General features: G+C 37.8%; 1 pseudogene; it reads left to right on the top strand.

The window, feature by feature from the left end:
- Window positions 1–1,401: 1,401 nt before the first annotated feature.
- Window positions 1,402–9,971, top strand: LOC122788750 (annotated as a pseudogene).
- Window positions 9,972–22,420: the final 12,449 nt, after the last annotated feature.

The raw sequence follows: 22,420 nt of genomic DNA on the forward strand, positions 1-22,420 counted from the left end.
GAGATTTTATCAAAGGTGGTACTGAAGACTTCATTATCATCTATTGCCCATTATGCAAACTTTCATAAGTAAAGGTCCAGCTGTCTCAGTCTCCTTGTCTTCCAACTATCTCTTCATCAGAATTTCCAAAGGTCTATTCTGTAGGCTAATTTTTGGAAACATTTTGGATCCTTATCCTTTCTTCTTTCTTGACTCTGATTATCTGCCAGTTGTGTCATAAAGTTTACAGGCGCATAAGACAACATGCTAGAAAAAACTGCCTAGCTGTGCCACTGTAAATATTAATAGTTCCATTCTGTCTACAGTATATTTACTGAGACAAAATCAAATAATGGCAAGAAGCTTTATTAGCTCATAATACTATTAACAGTTAATGAGACTATACAAAGGCAGTTAATGAGACTATACAAAGACAAATCTACAGGGGCTAACTTAAATGCAATGGCAGCTTAGGTGGTATCTTCTGCAATATTCCTAAACTGACAGTAACATCATGTAGTCATCAATTAGTGGTAGTTTAAACTGTTAGATTTCAGAATGTTTTCAAACTCTGTGCAAGTTTCTTGTGATCTCACTTGTAATGTTCTAATACACAAACAATACTGCATTCATTACAGAACTTGCAATTAAACAAGGACAAAATACAATGGCTGATTGTCTATGTTTCTGATTACCCTAGGTAGACAATGTTCCATTTGTTTATAACAAAGCAAAACTCTGATTTCCTTTGTAGGCCTGCAACAGTTGCAACATAATGTTTTATAGCACACAAATGCTTTCTGGCCTAACTTGCTCAGTAGTTCTTACAGAACACAAGTCATGTTTCTGGCATAGCTTACTTAAAAATATATCTGAAACAATTATATTTGAGAAAATCTATCCTGACAGTTATATTATGTTAACACTTTGCTATCTAAATTTCCATGCTGACAAATCAAGTCTTTTTTGCTCTGAAAGAAAGCTTTAGAGCATTTTTTGGATGGAAAATACTTTTCTTCTCTGCATTTATTCAGCATTTTTATCATAGTCATTCACTGCTTGCATTACATGGTATATTGTTTTGTTGTGCCTTGCATTTTTAACACAGTTCATGGCTGGAAGTGATCTCAAGTGGCTCAGCTATCTGGTACTCAAACAGCCAGATAAATTGGTCAACATACTCTGATGGCTGTAAAGGGAAAGTGTTGGTGTTAGTAGCTTAATTTGTAGGGAAAGTTAAAAAAAATAAACCATGCATATTGAATACATGCATATTCTAGAGTTCTTGTGTTAAACCAGGAATCAAAAATGTCTTATAATATAATTATAAAGAAGAATATCAGACAATATAGCTACTATAAAAACATGGTGAAATATTTCGGATGTAAAGATATATTGTTTTGTTCTTCTCTCCAGGAAATGTCTGAAGAAAATGATAATGCAACTGACGAAGATATTAAAACCATCCTTGCTCAAAAACTAAAATATGTGGAGCTCAGTCCAGAATATTGGCTGCCCATACTGGACAAAGAGTTGGGTATTACCTGTGTGCAGTCCATAATGAATACTGGAATTGAAGCTTATGAAAAACTGAAACCATATATTCAATTTCCATGGGAAAAGAATGCCTTGTGCACCCTGCTGGCAATATATGGGAAAAGAAAAAGTATTCAAGAACTGCAGGAGAAACAGTATGAGTCTTTCAAAGAAAAACAAAAACAGGCTCAGCTGTTACTAAATGAGTTGCATACATTGCAGACTAAAGGTAAAACCTGCACTGATGACACAGTGAAGTCAAAAATAGCAGAAATGTGCTCAGCACTAAACATACCCATTGAGCAGTGGGTGTTTTCTGGTATGCCCTTGAAAGAAATAGTAGAAAAAATGCACAGACAGTTAATCCCTTTAGAGTCTCTTGTTTTGCAAAGTGAAACATTATCAGATAAGGATGTTTTAAAATATGCATCTGGAGGTCTTGTGTTGGAAGGAGTTTATAGAACTGGCAGACTGGAAGATTTGTTAGTAAAGCGAGAACAGCTGCTGAATGTTCCTGAAGCCTTTTACCTTTCTGGTCCAAACTGTGGTCCAGTATTTGAGACAAAAGAATTCTCATCCTATGAAAAAGAATCCACCTTTAGGAAAGCTATGGAAAAAGTAGGCTTCAGTGTTACCAACACAGGGAAAGCAGGAATCTGGGGCTTCAGCCTGGAAACCAGCACACAGTATACTAAGGCATCAGAGTCTAATAAAAGTCATAGCTCAACCGATGAGCACGGCTACATATGTACAACAAAGTACGATTACATCCCACTAGCCTCTTGTTACTTTGGTAAGAACCAGATTCAGCTTACAAAGGGAGCTTTAGATGAACTTAAAAGCTTCGAGGACATTCTAAATCACAGCACAGAAAACAATGACACTATCCTAAAAATGTTTGATAACTTTTTTAACAGGTTTGGTTCTCACATCAACCAAGGACCAGTTTGCTTTGGTGGTATATTCTGCTGGAATGCTTCTTCTGTGGGTTTCAGTGCAGAAGAGCAAACTGAGATCCAAAAACAGATGTCAGGGGCACTCAACACGTATGTCAGTGAAAGCTATGGTGACTGTACCTCTAGCTGTACTGCAGGTGTTGGCGTGACAAATTCTTCTTCAACAGGCTCATTTGAAGGAAATTCTAAAAAGTGTTTCACCAGTGAGATACAGCTCTCAGTAATTAAAATAGGTGGGCCACCAGAAATTGATTCATTTCGTTTGTGGAAATCTGCTCTAGTGGCCAACAACAAAACCTGGTCTGTCATTGATAGGGGCCTACAACTTACCCCTGTGTGGGACATAATCCTCACTAATCATAGGAAGGATTTTAGAGATGTTGCAAAGCTATCCAAGAGTCTCATCAAAGCATACAAAATTATAACTAAACAGGATGTGGAGATTTCATTGGGAGATGAATATTCTGCCATTGAGCTTGAGTCATTGACAGGTGACATTAAATCATGGAATGCAAAGAATCCAAAGCACCATTTGAGAAAAATTATAGATTTTAAAAACAGACTGTTACATAAAACAAAAAATGTTAGGATGTGGATTGAGGACTTGTTATCAAACAAAGAGTTTCAAAACTTTTGTACAAATATGGTATCAGAATATGAATATATTTTATCTGCAGAGGCAGCAGATCTCAAAGCAGAAATGCACTACATTTTGGAGCCTTACATTTATGCTGTGGACAGTTTCAAGACCCGTTCTTATATTATGAAATGGATTTATCAGTCTGAACATCGGCAGCAGGATACTGTTGATGTATCAGAGGTCTCTCAGCTTATTGATATTTTAGAACATGCAAAACATGATATACAGGAAGCTGTCTGCAATACAGAAATTAATGAAGTCAAAGTTAACACCACATACAATATAAGCCTTTCTGTATACTCACTCTGTAATAAGCTCAGAGAAATAGACCAGGTGGAGATAGAATTCTTGTTATTGTCAGTTTTTGGGAGGTTTGATTATTCCCTTCATGATCAGGCATTCCATCACCTGCTTGGTTTGGAGGAAATTGGCTCAATTCTGAGTGCGTTACAGATTGCTTACGGAAAGTACTGCCATCTACGAGAGAACAGAGACAGAGCACAGGCTTATTTATTGCTGACCTGTTTGACAGCTGACGTTGGCTATAACACGTTAACTCAGGAAATGAAATTGCAGCGTTTACATTTTGCAAAATCACACCTTCAGGGTGTACTTTCTGACGAAGTGTCAAATATGCTGGAATACCATGAGGAATCTAGTATTAACTGGAAGGAACTTGAAAGTAATTTGCATTTGCTTGAATCTGGAATAAATAAAGTGAGAAGTACTAATATAAATGAAAGAGATATAATGAATGACATAATGAGGGAATGTGAAGGAGCCACACAGTCTCCAGTAAAAAAAGGTGAAAATGTAAACTATGCCCCACAGTCAGTTGTAATGGATGAAGGCGTTCTTAAACAGAATAAGTTTAGCACTTTGCTGAGGCGACTGGGTTTACAGCATTTTTACCCTCAGAAAATGACAAAACAGGATGTTTTTACTATTAATAAATCATCTGTACATGGCAGCCAACCTCAAACAGAAGAAGAACTGCCATTATGTTACCTGCAGAAGCTGATGATGCTGGATTACAATGCCAGGTACCTAAAATGCATAGGAAAAGGTATAGCAGATACAGCCATGAACACAAAGTCTATTACAAAAGGAACAGGAAACAATTGTTTAGATTTTGAAGATTTCTTAAGTGATGCTAGTATAGGAAATGACAATCTCTGCTCAAGTGAACAAACACATATACATCCTATGGATATTCAGATGGCAATTTTTCATTGTGCTGATGATTTTTTGAGACAGTATATCTATACGAAAATGTCAATATGCCAGTATGCATTACCATTACTGGTGCCTAATCCCCTTACCTTAAAAATAGAATTTGCTGTGTGGCCTTTTCAGCAAATTAAAAAAAGCTGGCAATGTCTGGCTCCCTCTAAAGAATATCAGCAGGTTATTAAGTGCAAAAATAGTCATATTGCCTCTGCTGACTTACCCCTTGTGTCATTTATAAGGTTTGGCAATTCTTCATATTCAAAATCTCAGATCTTAAGCAATGTGATAAGTAGGCAGAAGCACAATGTGTTCTTCCATCGTCACTGCAGTGGTGGCACCCCGGGTGTGAGTTTAATGGATGGGGTTGTTGAAATTGCTTGGTATTGTCCTGGTGGCAGACAAAATGACATTTTTGACCACTGTGTAGCATTTACCAATCTTCATGGAGATGCTCGAGAACATGATATTCAGTTTAAATTTCTAGATGAGATTGCAGCTATCAATGTAGTTCTGTTGTCAGAGTCTGAATGTGGTGTGAAGGGTAAGGCGATTTTGAGGGAGTTGTTTTGTTCTAAACAGCCACTTATTCTTCTTTGCAGTGACAAAGACACCATCACATCAGGAAATGCTCCTCAGAAAGTGAAAATAGCAGTCAGGAATCGCAATGAGGCTGACCTTATTGATGAACTGACTGCAACACTAAAACATTTTCTAACCCTCACAGATCAGGTTTGTCATCTCAATAACTGCACAGAGTTTGCCAGGAAACTGGGACTTTTAGTTGATGAAGACAGCAATGAATGTAAAGAGGGCAAAGAAATGGCAAAAAGCTTACACGATCTTTTAACAACTACGACCCTGTCAGTTAGGAAGAAGAAATTTCTACCTCTCCAAGGTGACCTCTGGTGTAGATGGTGCAAGAGGAATAAAGACCTTCACTACTTACAGTGCAAAGGAAACAAAAGTATTGAACAGCACAAAAGTGACATTGAATCTGAGAAAAAGTCTATTCGAGCTGAACAACTACGAAAAGCAATTCCTCTTAATGATTTGATGGAACCATTAATCCAGTATTTACATACACATCAAGACAAAACAAAAAAATACTTTTTGCAATATCTAAGTATATTTTTGGATAATCTGTCTTCAAAACCCTTAACAGAACTTCAACAAAAGTACCATACAGTTTGGTCCAGGATCCTAGAATTGAAACAAAAGAATAACGATCCACATACTCTGAGTACATTACAACAACAGTTGGATAGCTTAACAACTGAATTAAATGAATCATCATTTGGGCTTGAACATCTCTTAAGAGAAATAGGTCAGATCTTTGAAGCTGTGGAGGCATCAGCAGACATGAAGAACTTTTCTAATTTGTTATCTGAAATTGCTGCAAAAGTAATGCTAGCTGGGTACCCCCTTGAACTGATGGATGGTGACGTTGCACATGTTCCATTAAAATGGATTGGCTCGGTTCTTGACAAAGTCATTGAAAAAGTTGGGGATAAGAGATTGTTTGTTCTCTCTGTACTAGGTATTCAGAGCACAGGGAAATCTACATTGCTAAATGCCATGTTTGGGCTTCAGTTTTTAGTCAGTGCAGGTAGATGTACTCGGGGAGTGTTTATGCAGTTACTTAAACTGGATGAAGAAATGAGAGCAGAGCTGAAATTTGACTTTGTTCTAGTAGTTGATACAGAGGGTCTGCGTACTACAGAGGTCAATGATACATCATTAAATCATGACAATGAACTGGCTACTTTTGTAATTGGACTTGGCAATGTGACCATCATAAATGTTTTTGGAGAAAATCCTTCTGATATGCAAGACATTCTACAAATTGCTGTTCAGGCTTTTCTGAGGATGCGACAGATAAAATTATCACCAAGCTGTATATTTGTGCATCAGAATGTTGGGGATATCACTGCAAGAGATAAAAACATGGAAGGAAGGCGACGACTGCAGCAAAAACTTGATGAAATGGCATGTATTGCAGGAAAACAGGAGCAGTGCACTGTTACCTGTTTTAGGGATGTAATTCAGTTTGATATAAATCTGCACACCTATTACTTTGCTCACCTGTGGGAAGGGGATACACCAATGGCACCCCCTAACCCATCATATAGTCAGAGTGTTCAAGAACTTAAACAAAAATTGCTTACTACTGGTCAGAATACATCTCAATTCAATGTTTTAAAAATATCTGAACTAAAGTTACGTATACAAGACATCTGGAGGGCACTATTAGCAGAGAACTTTGTATTTAGTTTCAAAAATACACAGGAAATTGCAGCATACAACAAACTAGGGATGAAATATGACAAGTGGGCATGGCAGTTAAGAAGATATGTGCTTGATGTGGAAAATACACTACACAATCAAATTGAAAATGGCATGCTAGACAGAGTCGAAAGAATGGAACTTGATAAAAAAATTCTAGAAACGTATAACGCCATTGAAAAAGATCTTGACAATTATTTTATCAAAGAGAAGGATCGAGAGTTGCTGGTTCAGTGGAAATCAAAAATAGTACTAAAATTGCAGGACCTTAAAGATAGTTTAATTGATGGAGCAAAGCATACATGTGCTGCATTACTTCAGCTAAAAAAGAGTAGGCAAAAATTAGAAGAAAAGAAATCAGACTATGAAGATGAGTTATTAAAAAGAAGTAAAAAATTGGCTTCTGAACTAAAGAGCCAGAAATTAGATGAATCTGGACTGAATGAGGTTTTTCAAAATTGTGGATGAAATGGATGGCTGAAGTGTCCTCTGATGTACCAGCAGACAAAGTTAATGTCGGCATTGATATAGAAAATGTTTTGTTGGAGATTTTTAAAGACAAATGCAATTTGTCTAGCGATATACAGTGTATCACAAACACAACGTGTTTAAAGATTGACTTTAAAAAACATCTAATAATGAAAAATTATATAAATCTTTTTAATATAAAGCAGTTCAAATGCATACTAAACTCAGATGACAAACAACAGGCAATTGATTATCAAACAAAAATAATTAATGTTGTGAATGATTACATCAAGACTAAAGAAGAATTAAGAAATGATTACAGCCCCAACTACATTTATGAAATGTTAAATATAGTTTCTAGTATGATAACTGATGTTAATAATTCTGAAAAAAGATTCATGTTCTCAGATGACTACAGATTTGACTTAGCATTGCACCTTTGTGCTATGGCAAGAAAAAAGTTTGAGCATATTAACCAGAAATTCCAAGAGACAAATCATCCAGCCACATACCTCGAGCACAAGAAAGAGGAATATTTTGACAGTTTTAAAATTTTTTGCCAAGGAGCATCAGCCACTGCTATATTTACATATTTTCTATGCAACAAATTGAAGGCATCAATTTTGCAAGCTGTTTATGACAAGACAGCCATTGATATAGCAGAAGAGATGAAATGCAATCATCCAGCATTCAGTGGTAACAGATCAAAGCTAGAATTCCATATCCTCATTCACCTTATACAGAAGGAAGATTATGAATTATTTAAAAAATACATTCATTTTCCAAAGCATTTTTTTGAAGAATTTATTGAAGAAAAAGTAAATGCGTATTGCTTTTCTGATACTAGAACACCAAGAATAGCTGCACTCTTAAATAACAGGCTTCATGTACTTCAGACATATATTTCAAGGCAAATGTTTGAAGCAACAGAAATGGTTAAAGACAGTGGAGATGTGTCTATCCTGCTAAATGTGCTTTGTAAAAGACTTAGGAATGTAATAAGCCTCCAAAGAAATCATTTCAGAGGAGCAGAAGTACAAGAGATTAAGGACATTGATTTCCTTCATGACTCTTTAAATGAAGCATTAGAAAATGTGGTGAAAAGTTTGAAGAGTGATTTCCAAAATGTGTCTGTCATTAATATGCAGAATTTCAGAAAAAAGCCACATGAAATTCTTTTTCAGCATGTGTGTGGCTGCTGGGAACAGTGTCCTTTCTGTTACACTACTTGTACAAATACAATCCCAGGACACTATGGGGATCATATTGTGCAGTTCCATCGTCCTCAAGCAGTAATTGGTGTCCAGTGGTATAAAACTAATAACTTTGTCACTGACCTTTGTTCCAGTCTTGTTGCAAGTACAAAGCATATGGTCATTTCTGAAAAGAAAACTATACCGTACAAGAATTATCGAGATGCTGGGTCTAGATATAAAAAATGGAGCATCACCCCAGACACATCACCTCAGCTGTACTGGAAATGGTTTGTGAATCATTACCAGAAATATTTAGAAATAGACTATGAAGGAAATTTTGTAGGCAAAGGTGAAATTCCAAATGAATGGAAAAGCATATCCAAAGATGATGTTCTCCAAGAACTAAAATGCAAATTATAAGCGTTGTACCTACTTCTTCTCTTTAGTGCTTTACTGTTACTTACATGTTTTCATGTGCTACCATCATTTGCGAGTTTCGCCAGCCCAGTGCTTTGGCATTTTTTATTGTTTCCAAGTAACTTTTAATAACCTTTTTTTCTGTTCCTTGCCTGCATTCATTTTTGCTGTATACATGCTGTATTTCTTAATGGCACTTAAATTTTAAGTAAAAAATAAACTACAGGAGAATGGAAATCTGTATTAAAGGCAGGGTACCCAAATAAGAACTCCCAAATATATGAATTCATGGCAAATGTTACTAAGGAGAGGCACACAAAGAGAAATGTAACCTGGTATTGATAACCTCTTCACATTTACAAGAAAAAATTTCAGAGTAATAACATAAGAAAGCTTGCCTGGATGGTTAGAAATTGAAGAAATCACACTGGACAAGAACTTTGCTGTTTATGTGACATTTTCAAGTGGTTTGTCAAATAATGGGCATCAAAACTAAGTCTGACCTCCAAAGATCTATCCTTCTAATCCAGTCTAAACTTTGACTAGCTCTCTGCATCTCATGAAGGTTATGATCACATAACAAGTCACAAAAACCAAGAAGGACAGGACACAAACAAATGGGGGAAATTTGATCCAATACAGAGATGGGGGGTATATTTAAAATCAGAAACCAGTGTATCAGAATCACTGACATGCCAGTTTAATTGGAGCTGGTTCAGTAGAGGTGAAGCAATGTTTACAAACAGAAACAAATGTATCAGAATCACTGGCATGGCAGTTTAATTGGCGCTGGTTCAGTAACAGAATCAGCTACTAGAAACATTTCTTAAGTCTCTGAATGGAACCAACCGAATAACAGTTGACCAAATGAGATGGAGCCCAGGGCAATAACGGCTAAGGCCATGGTTGGGCCATAAAATTGGCAATACCTGCACTTTGGGTATGACTACATCTAGTGAGAAAATAAAATTGGGAGTATGTCCCCTAACAAGAGTAGCACAGAAAAAAATTCTGAGTGAAGTCAAGTTGCTCTATAACCTGGATTATGAGCTTATCTGGAAAATCATAGATATTAAAACATCTACAAATTTTACAAAAGCAAGGGTGCAAAAGATTGAGGAAACAGCTACAGGTCAATTAGCCTGTTGTGGAATACAGGAAAGGCCATGTAGAGATTAATAATGGACAAATTCCTAATTGGAACTGGGATCTTTAAAAAAGGGTAGGAGTAAATTACATAGGAAAAAAATGGAAATTGTGAGAACAATACATGTAGTGGAGGAACGAGATTTAAAAGAAGGCAGGATTTGAATAAGCTATGTACTGTTTGACTGACAATGACTGGATAGATTATAAATGATGTATAATGTTTGCAACTGCAATTATGTTAATATGGTTTGTTTTCATTTATATACATGTACAACTGCCTATGTCATACATGATAATTTAATAAAAATGTTTCTTGCTTAAAAAAATAATGGACAAACTTCAAAGGGACCTGAAGCCTCTGAACATGGTCTACATACATTAATAAGCATATGTGAAACAGAGGTCAATAACAATTTGTTACCGGTGCTTTCAAAACCATATGATTAGAGCACTGGATGATAATATAGGAACATAGTAGATTTTTTATTAACTTTACTTCAGCATTTGATAAAATAAATCATGCAAAATTGATTTTAATCTGTTGCTAAACTGGATATTTTTGGGTTTCACAACAGAAAGTGATTGAGTACAAGCCATGTTTAGGGGAATGTAAAGGTTTTGGTAGTGGAGTTCTTCAGGGGTTATTCCCAAGCCCATACCTGTTCTACCTTTATTTATCTGAAGTAATATTCCATTAAATATTTTCTTTGGTCAATAGGCAGATAGTCTTAAATTTGGTAAATATGTAACTAATAAAGAGGGTGTTAAAATTTTCAAATGCGTCTAGATAATTTGTGTAAATGGGCAGATGAGAATTACATGACCTGAAACCCCAGTAAGACTAAGATAATAATATTTAGCCCTAGACAGACTGATTTTGCTTACAGCATTGGTAGCAATAAAATAGATCAGGTGTCTAAGTACAGAGACTGCCATATGGATTGATTTGAACTTAAACTTCTCTGAGTAAGTAAGCAAAGTGTTAAGGGACTGTAACAGAATTATAGGTTGTATAAACATATTTATCAAATCTAGAATTATTTCAAGAAGTAACTTTATTTCTAAGTCCAGTTAGACTAAAACAGAATTATGAGCCCTTTAGAGGTTTCTCTGAAAAGTGCAAATAAATAAACTCAAAATGTTTCAAAAAATATATTAGAATGATTTTTGGCATAGCTCAATTAGGCTACAAGGAGAGACTTAACGTTGACAATACAGCATCAAATATAGTCAAAAAAGGATGTTTGATACAACTATATGATGCTACAGAGATTTGTTTACTCTGGGAATGCTTAGGATTAAAAAAGGGAAAGACTGATGAAATGAGGCTTTGGTGCTTATTTAAAATAAATAATGAAAGCACTTCCTTGTTCTCGAAGTGAATTGGCACCAGCTGGAACAAGCTACTAATCAAGTTAAGTTAAGCAACAGTGTATCTTCTAGCTTCAAATCAATTATTTATAATGTGTATGGTAATATATGTTTTAGGAAAATTGACAAGCTCCTATAGAAAATTCCCAATATGACAGGGTAGACAGTAAATGAAAATAAATCTGCATTTTCTTCCTGTAATACACACATACACAAAGGATTTGGTTGCCACACTACCTGTTTGAGACATTTGTAGTCTTGATCTGACATAAATGCCCATTTCTCCATGTATATATCCTTTCTCATGTTCTGAATTGTTGAAAGGCCTGGCAGTATGGCAAAAGTGTGTAGGTAATTAGTAGAAGATCAAGACACTGTAATAAGCTGTCCATAATTCTGGGCTTCTTCCAGATTGGTACGACATTGTATAACAATGCATGTTTTAATATTTGGGGAGTCCCTTACCCATTATATTATACATCAAATGACAGACAAATATAAAGACAGAGATAGGGATTTTAGTCTATACACATAGGAAATGTTGTTTACACCCTGTATTTTCTTTGAGAGGAATCTCTGAGGTCACTCCAGCTGCTATAAATGCCTAGTCAGCTACATACCAAATGGAGTATTGTACTCGATTATTGGTCTAATGAGGGCTGAGTACAGTGGGACTATAATTTCCTGAGATCTGGATGTCATACCTTTATTTATAAGTTGTGCCACTTAGGAGGACTTCCTTACACTGTGGACACATGGCAGTAAAAGCTCAGGCTACTATCTATCTGTGTACCTAGATCTTTCACCTCTGAGTCTACTTCTAGAGGTGTGCTAATGATGTTGTAATCTGACTTCCCAAAGGGTATGATTATGCATTTTTTTCACATTTAGTTTTAAGCCATGGTTCTGTCACCAATCATTTGTCTGATCTAGACCCTCCTGAAGGATATCTACATCACTGGGAGATCCAGTGATTTCCCCCACCTTGCAGTCATTGGCAAACATTGTCATCCAGAGGCCTTCCACATTAGCCTTGACTTCAGAGAGGTATATTCTGAGCAGGAGTGGCCCCAGCAATGAGTGTTGTGGCACACAACTAGTAACTGGCCTCTTGCTGGATCTAGATTCACCCACTCTAACCACAAATGCCTTTTCTGTGAGTCAAATGGCTATCCATCTGGTGACATAGAGGTTTATGCCCAGTCTTGTGAGTCTCTTTATAATACATGAGTGGAGAACTGTGTCAAATGCCTTGGCCAAGTTGAGGTAGATGGTATGTACTGTTTTACCCTCATCAATGACTTTAGTGACTTTCTCAAAGAACTCCACCAGATTCAGTAGGTATGACCTGCCCTTGACAAAGCTGAATTGAGTTGGAGGTTTCCTTTATCAGTATTTAGCAAGTCCATGGTTATTCTTTCCATGGCCTTACATAAAAGACTAGTCAAACTTATGGGTCTGTAATTTCCTGGGTCAGCAGATGATTCCCGTTTATACAAAGGGATGACTGTTGCTGTCTTTCACTCTATTGTTACAAAGCCAGTCCTGAGGCCCTGAGGCTGTGATAAAACAGAGATCTTAAGTGGCCTGATAAGTCCTGTTTAAGACGCAACCTGGTATATTGTCAGGTCCCACTGAAGCTGTGTTTTTAGCTTTAGAGAGTGCAGTGGCAATCTGTTCTTTGGTGAGAATTGGTAGTGGAGTGGTGAATGGTCTTTCTTGGGGCTGATGGGGAGGTGAAATTTGAGATGAATTTGTCAGGCAGCAGAGGTGATGCCATATACAACTAATTCTGCACATTGTTGGGTGTTGCCCTTAAGATTGCGGACAAAACTGAAAAATGCCTTATGGTTACCCTTAGCTTTGGAGGCTATTTTTACCTCAGAGTCTGCTTTCAGAGATTTGGCTAATTCCCTGATTTGCTTTTTTAGACTAATGAGGGACTTTTTGCTCTTTTATGTGCATTCCCTCTTACTTCTCAACAAGAGTTTCTTTCTTTTGTTGTACAACCTATTAATACCAGGAGTCCACCAGACTGGCTTGCTTTTGCGGTTTGACCCAGGTATAGTTTTGTCCGGTACTGCCATGTCTATACAGTTGTTTATATGGTCATACAGGACTTTTCTGTATCCCTCTGCATAGATTTCTCTGTTTTCTGAATTTGGAGGAGCTTGGAAACTAACTATGCCATGCCTTAATAGGGTGTAATTTACCTTAGAGAAGTTCTTAATGTTTTTGACGTTAGGTGTGGGGACTAGTTTTACCTTTATTTCAAGGGAGACCAGTTTGTGATCTAATCTTACCAGTGAGGACATCACACGGGGAGGGGGGGGGGGAGCACTTTCCCATATTTGTGAGTACCAGATCTAGGATATTTGTTTCCATAGAGGGAGCGCAGACTAGCTACTCCAGGGCATTCAAATGTACAAAGTCAATAAATCTTTGGGCCTGCATGTTAGTAGTCGTGCATGTCTCCCAATTAATGGAGGGGTAGTTAAAATCACCCATGACCATGGTATTCGGCTGGATGGTAAGTGCTTCCAGTAATTTCAGGTATAATGTATGGGTTTCTAGCTTCATGGTGGGGGACCTGTAGCTAGCAAGAATATTGCAATGGATTTTTTCCATTGTTAATTGGACCTGGAGTAGCTCAAGCATGTCATATTGTCTGATAAGCCTTGAGGTGTGTTTATCCTTTATGTTGATAGATACACCTCTGCATTTTGCTCATTCATGTTCAGTGGGTGGTCACAGCTATAGCCATGCACTGCTAGAGTACTTTTCATTGCTTTGAAACATGTTTCAGTAACTGCACAAATGTCAGCATTCTCCAGGGTGAGGGGAGCTTCTAGGGAGTGCAGTTTCTTGTTGAGGCTACTGGCATTCGGCCGTAACATCTTTAGCTTGTCCTGAGTAGATTTTGTTATGTTGGAAGGTTTGTCTGTTTGGCAATGCCTAAAAAAGGTGCTATATTTGTGGCTAATGATTTGGCCAGTACCTGAAAGCCCAGATGTGACAGGTGAAAACCATCCCTGGCAAAGCAGTGTGGCCTGTCAACCATGTCCTCCCAGACGGACAAGTGCTGGACCCTTTTGGAATGGTACCAGTAGTAAGCCAATTGTTAAAATCGGTCATTTCTGCTGGTATTATGTTGCTCATTCCTAGGCTTATACTTTGTCTTTGACACATATTGTGAGAGCTTAATCATGTCTTTCTTCATGTAGTCCAAGGAGGTATGCCTTAGGTCATTCACACCCACTTGAACTATGACTGAGTCATACTGGTACTTAGGGGTAAGTGACCTGAGTGCTTGCATGTTCTGGTGGATCCTGGCCCCTGACAGGCAACCAACTGTAACCTTTCTCCTTATCCAGCCATGTAAAAGGGACATCAGTGTGTCTCACAATGAAGTCTCTTATGACCAGAATATCAGTTGTGGAGTGTTTCACCTTATGGGATGAGACACAATGAGATGTAGCTTTATATGTTGTGATGGGAATTGTCTTGTTTGTGTGCATGTAGAGTTTCTGAGGACTGTGCCTAGAGCGCTTTGAGGTTTGGGTAAGCTACATGTGAGCACCTCTGCATATGTAGGTCTATGTCTGTAGTCCTTAGTGGGTGTGGTGAATGATGTGTGTGTGTAGCTGACAACCTGTTGTATTTGTGTCTGTATTTGAGAGTCTAGCCTCCAATGTCAATGTGCAATATATCTCTCACATACTGTATTTGTCTGTTCAAGAATTAAGTGGTTGTCAGTGTACATAAGGCAACTGCTACATTGCCTCAGGATACCCATGCCCACTAAGCTGGATGCAGAGATAGCAGGAAAGTACCTGTCTATGGTTGTTGTAGGTCCTATGGTGTACTTGCAAGAGATCAGAGTGGAGGGTGTTTGTAACCGGACAAGGAAAACATGCTTACTTGGTATAATCTGCAGTTAACCTAACTAGCAATGCTACCCAGTGCCCAAACCCAATACTGTCTGAACAGAGATAATCATGAGTGCTATAATAAGGTAAGGTAGACCTAAACAATTCTAACTAAATACATAAATGCTGCTCACTGTGCAAACTAGTTGCCCCATGGGTAACATGAGACTGAGGTAAAGTTCTGAGGTGTTTTTTAGGGAAATTTCAACTTCTGATAATTGCATAATTCAAGGCTTACATGAGATAAGAAAAAAGCAAGTTTTACACTAATATGCCCTAAAACCAATCAGGTAAGCACACAATGAGCTTTTCACCAACAATTCCCATCTCATATAAGTGAAAGCTGCCATCTCTGTCACAAGAGTGCAGACTTTGACCCTCTTAATATAAAATGACTGGTTTGGAGCCCAAATGTTAAGGAACCACAAATGGATGTTTAATAATAACTAAGAAACAATAGGTGCAATGAATTTCTGTGCAGAACAGCAGTCCTTACTGCAGTTTGAAAATGCAAACTTAAACTTTAAAGAAGTGCATAAACCCCCAATTAATAGCACAGTAAACTTTCACAGTATAATGAAAATAAGCAATGTTTCTAGATGTTTGCATCTCTACAAGGCAATGGCATGGCAAGCAACTCCATGCAAATGTGCCGAATTTATACCATCACTGGAAATACAGAAGACTGACTACTGAGCCCTCTGACCAATAAAACAACTACACTTAGAGCCCTTTTGTATGCTTCCCAACTCAGATAGATCAGGTAAACAACTACTGCTCCTAGATGAATAATCCCAGTTGTTTTAATGTATAAGCACAGCAAAAGAGTGCCCGGAGTGGAATGCTACCTCAAACTTAAACTTAAGGAAAGGCAATAAGTAATTCTAGATAACAGCAGTGTGAACATTAAACAGTTTATACAAGTGTGATTATTCAATAAAAGTACTTTGTTTTGTAGAAATGAGCCAAAACAAATAAACTAATAAAGAAAAGCATGTGATATGTGTAGCCTAGGTAATTTATCTCCCACACATAACAATAACACCAGGCCAAGCAGATATTTTAACACAAAAACAAAATGGAGCAGTTAAAACAGAAAGCAGCTCTATCAGTTTAAGCAACTCACAAACAAAAAAGAGATTACTTTCCTCGCCAACAGGGAGTCACCAGTAGTGCTTGTAGTTTTTGCAGGCCTTGAGTCTTATCAGAAAAGACAAGATCACATATATACTCTGTATATCTAAGTAGCACTCAAGAGACAAATTAACAAATAAGAAAAAGCATGTGAAATATGCAGCCTGGATAATTTAAGCTTCTTTTTGCTACTTAGAACAAAAACACCAGGCCAATCAGATTGCTTAAAACAGAAAACAAAATGGAACAGGTAAAACAGAAAGCAGCTCTATTAGTTTAAGCAACTCACAGACAAAAAAGTGATTACTTTTCTCACCAGCAGGGAGTTACCAACAGTACTTTGTAGGTTTTGTAAACTACAAGCCAGTCAGGGCAATGAATGTCACTCATTGCCCTGACATTTGCAAGAAAAGTAACTGAATTAAAGCTTTTATGGTGGGGGGGGGGTCCCCTATCTGGTGTTACATAGAAACAGGGTTATTTTACATGTAAATCCTTCATTCATGCTTAAAGTGGCTTCAGAGTTTACATTGAATCAAGCCATCACTCTCTTTGATTTCTATCCAGATCTAAAAAAAATGGGGAAAAGACTCTTCATACACTGGATGTGCATCGGCAACTCACTTATTATCTTGACAGAACGAAGTCATTTAGGAAAGCTGATCAGCTGTTTATTTCTTATGATGGGACAAAGAAGGGTCAGCTAGTGTCTAAACTATTTTCAGATATCTGCATTATTAAGACTCAATCTACTGGGGCTTTGTAGTCTTTGATGGTCTATTGGAAAGTGATGGACTCCAGAAGCATTCAAAAGGCAGCCACTTGGTCATCTGCACATACTTTTACTAAGTATTCCAAACCGGGTTCCTTTTCTAGGTCCACATCTCAGTCTGCTAGGACCATTTCCAGGGTCACCTGGATCCTTATCATTCCTCCTGTTGACATAGGACAGTTGTATAGCTCACATTTACCATAACAGTACTTGTTTGAAGTCTTCATTGTTGCAGCAACAACACCATCCCTCCATCCCCCTTTATTATTTTTCTCTTTTAATGTATATGGTTTATTCAGGAGAGGTGGTTGCTCTTTTCCTTCTGGGGGCAAGACATTCCTGAAGAGTTTGGTGCCCGGACTGCTGCATTATTTTTTTCATTAGGGAGCTTGTGTCCTAGCAGCCAAGGCGCATGTGTGGAGGAAAGTCAGAGACTTTTGTAGAATGGCCAGACATTATATCATGGACAGGATATAACCCAATTAGCTTAGGCTACTTCAGCAGTGAGACTGATGAACATATGATCACTTCCTACATCGACATCTACATGCAAAGACTGCACCAAACCATAACTGTTATCATATAAAATAATGTGAAATACTCCTCTTGCCTATATTTAGCTATTTATTCCAACTATCATGTATTTGTCAAGTCATTGACACCATATTTCTGTATGTTTATTCTGATAAGTGTTTTACAAGTTAGTGTCTGCAGAGTGCACTTAATATAACCTCAAAATGCTGAACAAAGTAAAAACTTCAGGATCACAATGTTACATTGTATCTTCCCCATGATCGTTTTTTTTTCAGTGATTTTTTTTATTAAAATATATGGACTACAAAGTAAGAATATGTGAGCTCCTAAACCCACAGGCTTTCACTGCATCAAATGATATTTTCAATAAAGTAAAATATTCCATTTGCCTGTATTTGGCTTTTAATTCTCAGTATCATCAAGAAGACCACATGTAAATGCATCAGGACTGTAATGCTGCGTGTCTGTGTTACTTCCTCATGAGCTTTTACTTTTACAAATGTATTCGTGCAGTAGAGTTAATATAAACTCCATATACTGTTATATAAAATAAACATCAGGACCATAATACTGCATGTTGCTTCCCCATCATGTTCTTTTTCACAACCACACATGTACAGTATGATTAATACATGTCTCAGATGCTGAACAGCCCCTGTGAAAACATCAGGACCATAATGCTGTATTTTTTTCACCATGAACTTCATAAGTGTGAATATGTATGGCAGAATTTATACAGCCATACTTGTTTTCCATAGTATAAAGAGATAAAGCCCTGTCTCTGATCCAGGTGACCTAAGTTCTATTCATGTTTAAAGCATCTAATGGAACTTGTATAGGAAGAGAGGAATGGTGAGGCTTTGCCTGCTTATCTCCTTAGGAACACACGTATGAGTGACATACAGAAATGGGCCTGCTGTTGCTGAGAACATGGTGGAGACCACAGTCTTGAAATGGTAGTCAAGTCAATCCTGCTTCATTACAGCCAGACCTAGATACATTAACATGTACAGGATAAGTCTGTAACACTAAGGCACAAACCCAACCTGTGTAAGCAGTTACAGGTTACAGCAGATTCTCAGCTCTACTACCTTGTAACATCTAATTCACTTCATCAGCCTTGCCCAGGAAGGGTTGTTGACCACAGCCAGAAGGTGAACTAGTTAATGCTGAATAAAGGGATGTGAAGATGAGGTGTCTCGAGACAACTTACTGCTGGCATTTTGTCATTCCCACTTACTGGCACTCCCACCTTTTTTTCCCCACCTTGCCTCCATGAGCATCTATATGCTACATGACCCACTGGTTGCATTTATAACATTTAACCCTTGGTCCTAGACATGTACCTGTACTACTGGCTTCCCCTGCTACTGGCGGACTCTGTTGGGGCCATCTGGGCTGTCCACCATGGCTTCCCTTAGACCAATGAGAAGCACTGGGCATCCCTTTCCTGTGCAGTGATGTCCTGCTAGGTAGGTGATACCCTCCTAGGTATAGGTCTTCCTTCTTCCCCAACTCATCTGCAGTATTGCATTGTCTATCAGCTAACCAGATTCTCACATCCTCAAGCAAAGGGCTTGTTCCCACATCAAAAGGTCTGCCAGCCCTTCAAAAGTGGTGATCTGACATCCACTCACCCACCTATGAAAATAAGTGCTTAGTTCAGCAATATATTCACACACACTTTCCTCTGTCTTGCGTCTATATGCTTATGAAACTTTTTCCTATAAACTTCAGGTGTTAACTTAAAACATTCTAAAAGACAGTTTTTCACAGTATTATAATTTAAGCAATCAGTATCAGACAATTTATAAATAGCAGTTACAGCTTAACCTTGGAGTAAGGGGGTCAGGAACCATACACAGAGCCCTTGCTCAACATTATACTGTTTACATACCCTTCAAACATATGAATGAAACTATCAAAATTATCCCACTCTGTGAATTGTGGAAGAAATTTACTGACCTTTGTTGCTTCTGGGGTTCAGCTACTCCCTTCCCCATTTTCTCCATGACCCTGGCAAAGAGACTCCTTTTCATGTGGCCTCTGCCTCTCATTCTTCTCAACTTCCAGACATCATAGTTTGTCTGCTGTTCCTATTTCCAAATGCTTGGCCTCCAGTTCAAGTCTCTTTAATGCCAGATGAATGCTTAAGTCCTCTGTGGAATGGTTGAACTGTCCATTTTCTGTGAGTGGTACATCTCCAAGACCAGCCTGGTTGTCCTCCTTATTGATGGTCTGTGATGCAGCTGTGCCCAAAGTTACAATAATTTCTGCTTTAGTCAGGTTAGCATGCACCAGTCCTTTAGTCTGGCACATCTCAGCCAACTGGCTCCTTGTCAGGTTGCCATTCTCCTCTGCTGACATGCTTGTCCACTCTCCCTGACTACCTAAGCTAACAAAAAAAAAATAAAACAATTGTGATATGAAACGCTGAATGTGTACTGTGTGGCTGATTGAGAGCAAACAACTTCCTTAGTGACCACTGTTCACAGGCTACAGGAATTCAATATTCACACCACTACAAGCCAATTAATATGTTATGTGGCTATTTCACCACTACCACAAATTAATATGTGATGCCCCTGCACTGGCCCAGTAATCAAGGAGCCTCAATCCTTACCACTGGCAACAGTGGGGAGTGTACACACTGGGAAGATGACAAGTACACACACAGTAAAGTGCAATTTCCCTTAAGAGCACACAGAGAGACCACAAGTCAGTCTGGGGATGGTTTTTCCAACCTTTCTCCAGATCCCTAATAAGACACCCCACTGGCACAGCTATAGTGTTGAGTCCTTAGCCAGGGTTCCAAGCCAAGTTCTCCCAACCCTCTTTCTGTCCAACCAGTGTTTCATGTCCCTGCCCAAGTAGCTGACACTACCCACACACACTTTGAGATTTGATTTATACACAAACCCACACCTGTGAAAGCCTGACACAGGTTCACAAGCTATGCCACCTTTGCCCAGACTATAAGGTAGTTATCACTGCCACCAGGACACCTTATCAGCTACTTTAAATCCCTTACCAAAGGGTGTCCAATCCTACTGAGTAGTGTTACTATTAATCCAAATGGTAGTCTGACCAAGAGTAAGGCTATTTAGGGGTGGCCTGTACAGTGTCACCAAAGAGATATGCAAGTACTCTAAGAGCTTAAATATGTTTCACAAATATCAGCCACAAAGACAGGTTTAAATATATTTAATAATAAATAATAAAATAACAAGATAATACACAGTAAATCAACACAATAACTTCAGAGTTCAAAATCACAGGAGATATTTAAAACAACATTGCAGGACAGTCTCAGATAAATAAAGGAAACATCTAACCTATACTTTACTATATTCCTATCTGAATCTAAAATAGTTACTATGCCCTAAAAATTTACTTACAGCAAGGCAAGTGCAGATGTAGTGATGAGTAGATGTTTCCAGGTCAAAGACAAAATGCAAAATGCACTCTCTCTCTCTCTCTTTGAGAGAGTTCTTAAATTAATATCAAATATTACTAATGGGTTAGCTTGGATGACATCAGTTTTTGTCACCTCACTTTAGTTCCTAAGTTAAACTCCCATTCTCAGAAAGTGCAAGCATTTTTAGCATTTCCCTGTGAAACATACACATTTCTCAGATGTTTGAAAATCCTGGAAGTCATAAAACAATAAAACACTCCTACATCTCAAACCTATTAATTACTTCTCTTTCAAGACAATACAACAATCTTCTAGCTCCAGACATTGTGTCTGCTTCTGCATTGAAAATGAGAGATAACATCACTTTTATTACGTGGTTGTTTTTTCTAAATTAACCTCCTGTGTTCCAATTTCCTTTAAACATATACATCTAAATAGTCACAAAATTGCAGGTATATATCCTGTTCTATTCCAATAGGGCATGTTGTGGTTACATTTTAGCTCAGTACTTTACACATACTTCTGTATAAATCATATCATATTCACAAATGACATAGAATTATTTACAAAATTCCAGATAGCAGGGCTGGAAGTATTTCCTTTTGTGACACCCTGCATCCAGTTTAAACTGGGATAAAACTTTCATAAAAGTTTTTTTTAATAAAAGGGTTTTAAATTGAAATTGACTTGAATTGATCATTAGTCATCCAATTTTAGATACATTCAAAATAATGAATCCCTGGCAGACAATTGCACAAAAAGGAGAGATGTATCTGAGTATCAGCTGCACAGCAGTCATCCTGCAGACCTCTCTAATGAGTTCACGCAGTGGAAACATATACAGGGAGAACAATAACAGGCCTAAAGTGGAACCTTAAGGAACACCAGATGTAACAAGGTGCATGTATGAAGAATAGACATCTAAAGTTATCTGGTGTATACAACCTGTAACGTATGAGGCAAAACATCCAAGGTCATTACAACAGGCTGCACACCAGGTTTCAATGTTTGGTGTTCATAAAAATTATACTAAAAGCCTAGATAGGCCTTCAAAGAGTTTGCCATCAAACAAATCAGAGTCAAACTCTATCACCACTCATTCAAAGAATTCTTAAAGGAAAGTGTCAGGCCAGTTAAGCAAGATATTGTGATATCCTGTGTCAAATAGATACAATAGTTCAGTGAAGGCTAGAAAAGAAAAATATATTTGATCCCTCAACCAAGGAGATCCTTCAAAGTCCAAGTAAGGCCAGTCGCAGTACTATGTCTGGTGTGAAAACTCAACTGGAAAGGGTCAAGGATATTGTAGTGGTGGGTGGCAGGTTAGAGTTAATTGCGGCAATTGCCATCCTGGTCATCAGGATCAAGTGACAGTTTCTTCAAAACCAGGGGAACCAAGACCTCCTTT

This window comes from Protopterus annectens, chromosome 14.part0, assembly GCF_019279795.1.
Source record: "Protopterus annectens isolate FY-2018-M chromosome 14.part0, PAN1.0, whole genome shotgun sequence".
Taxonomy (NCBI): Eukaryota; Metazoa; Chordata; order Ceratodontiformes; family Protopteridae; genus Protopterus; species Protopterus annectens.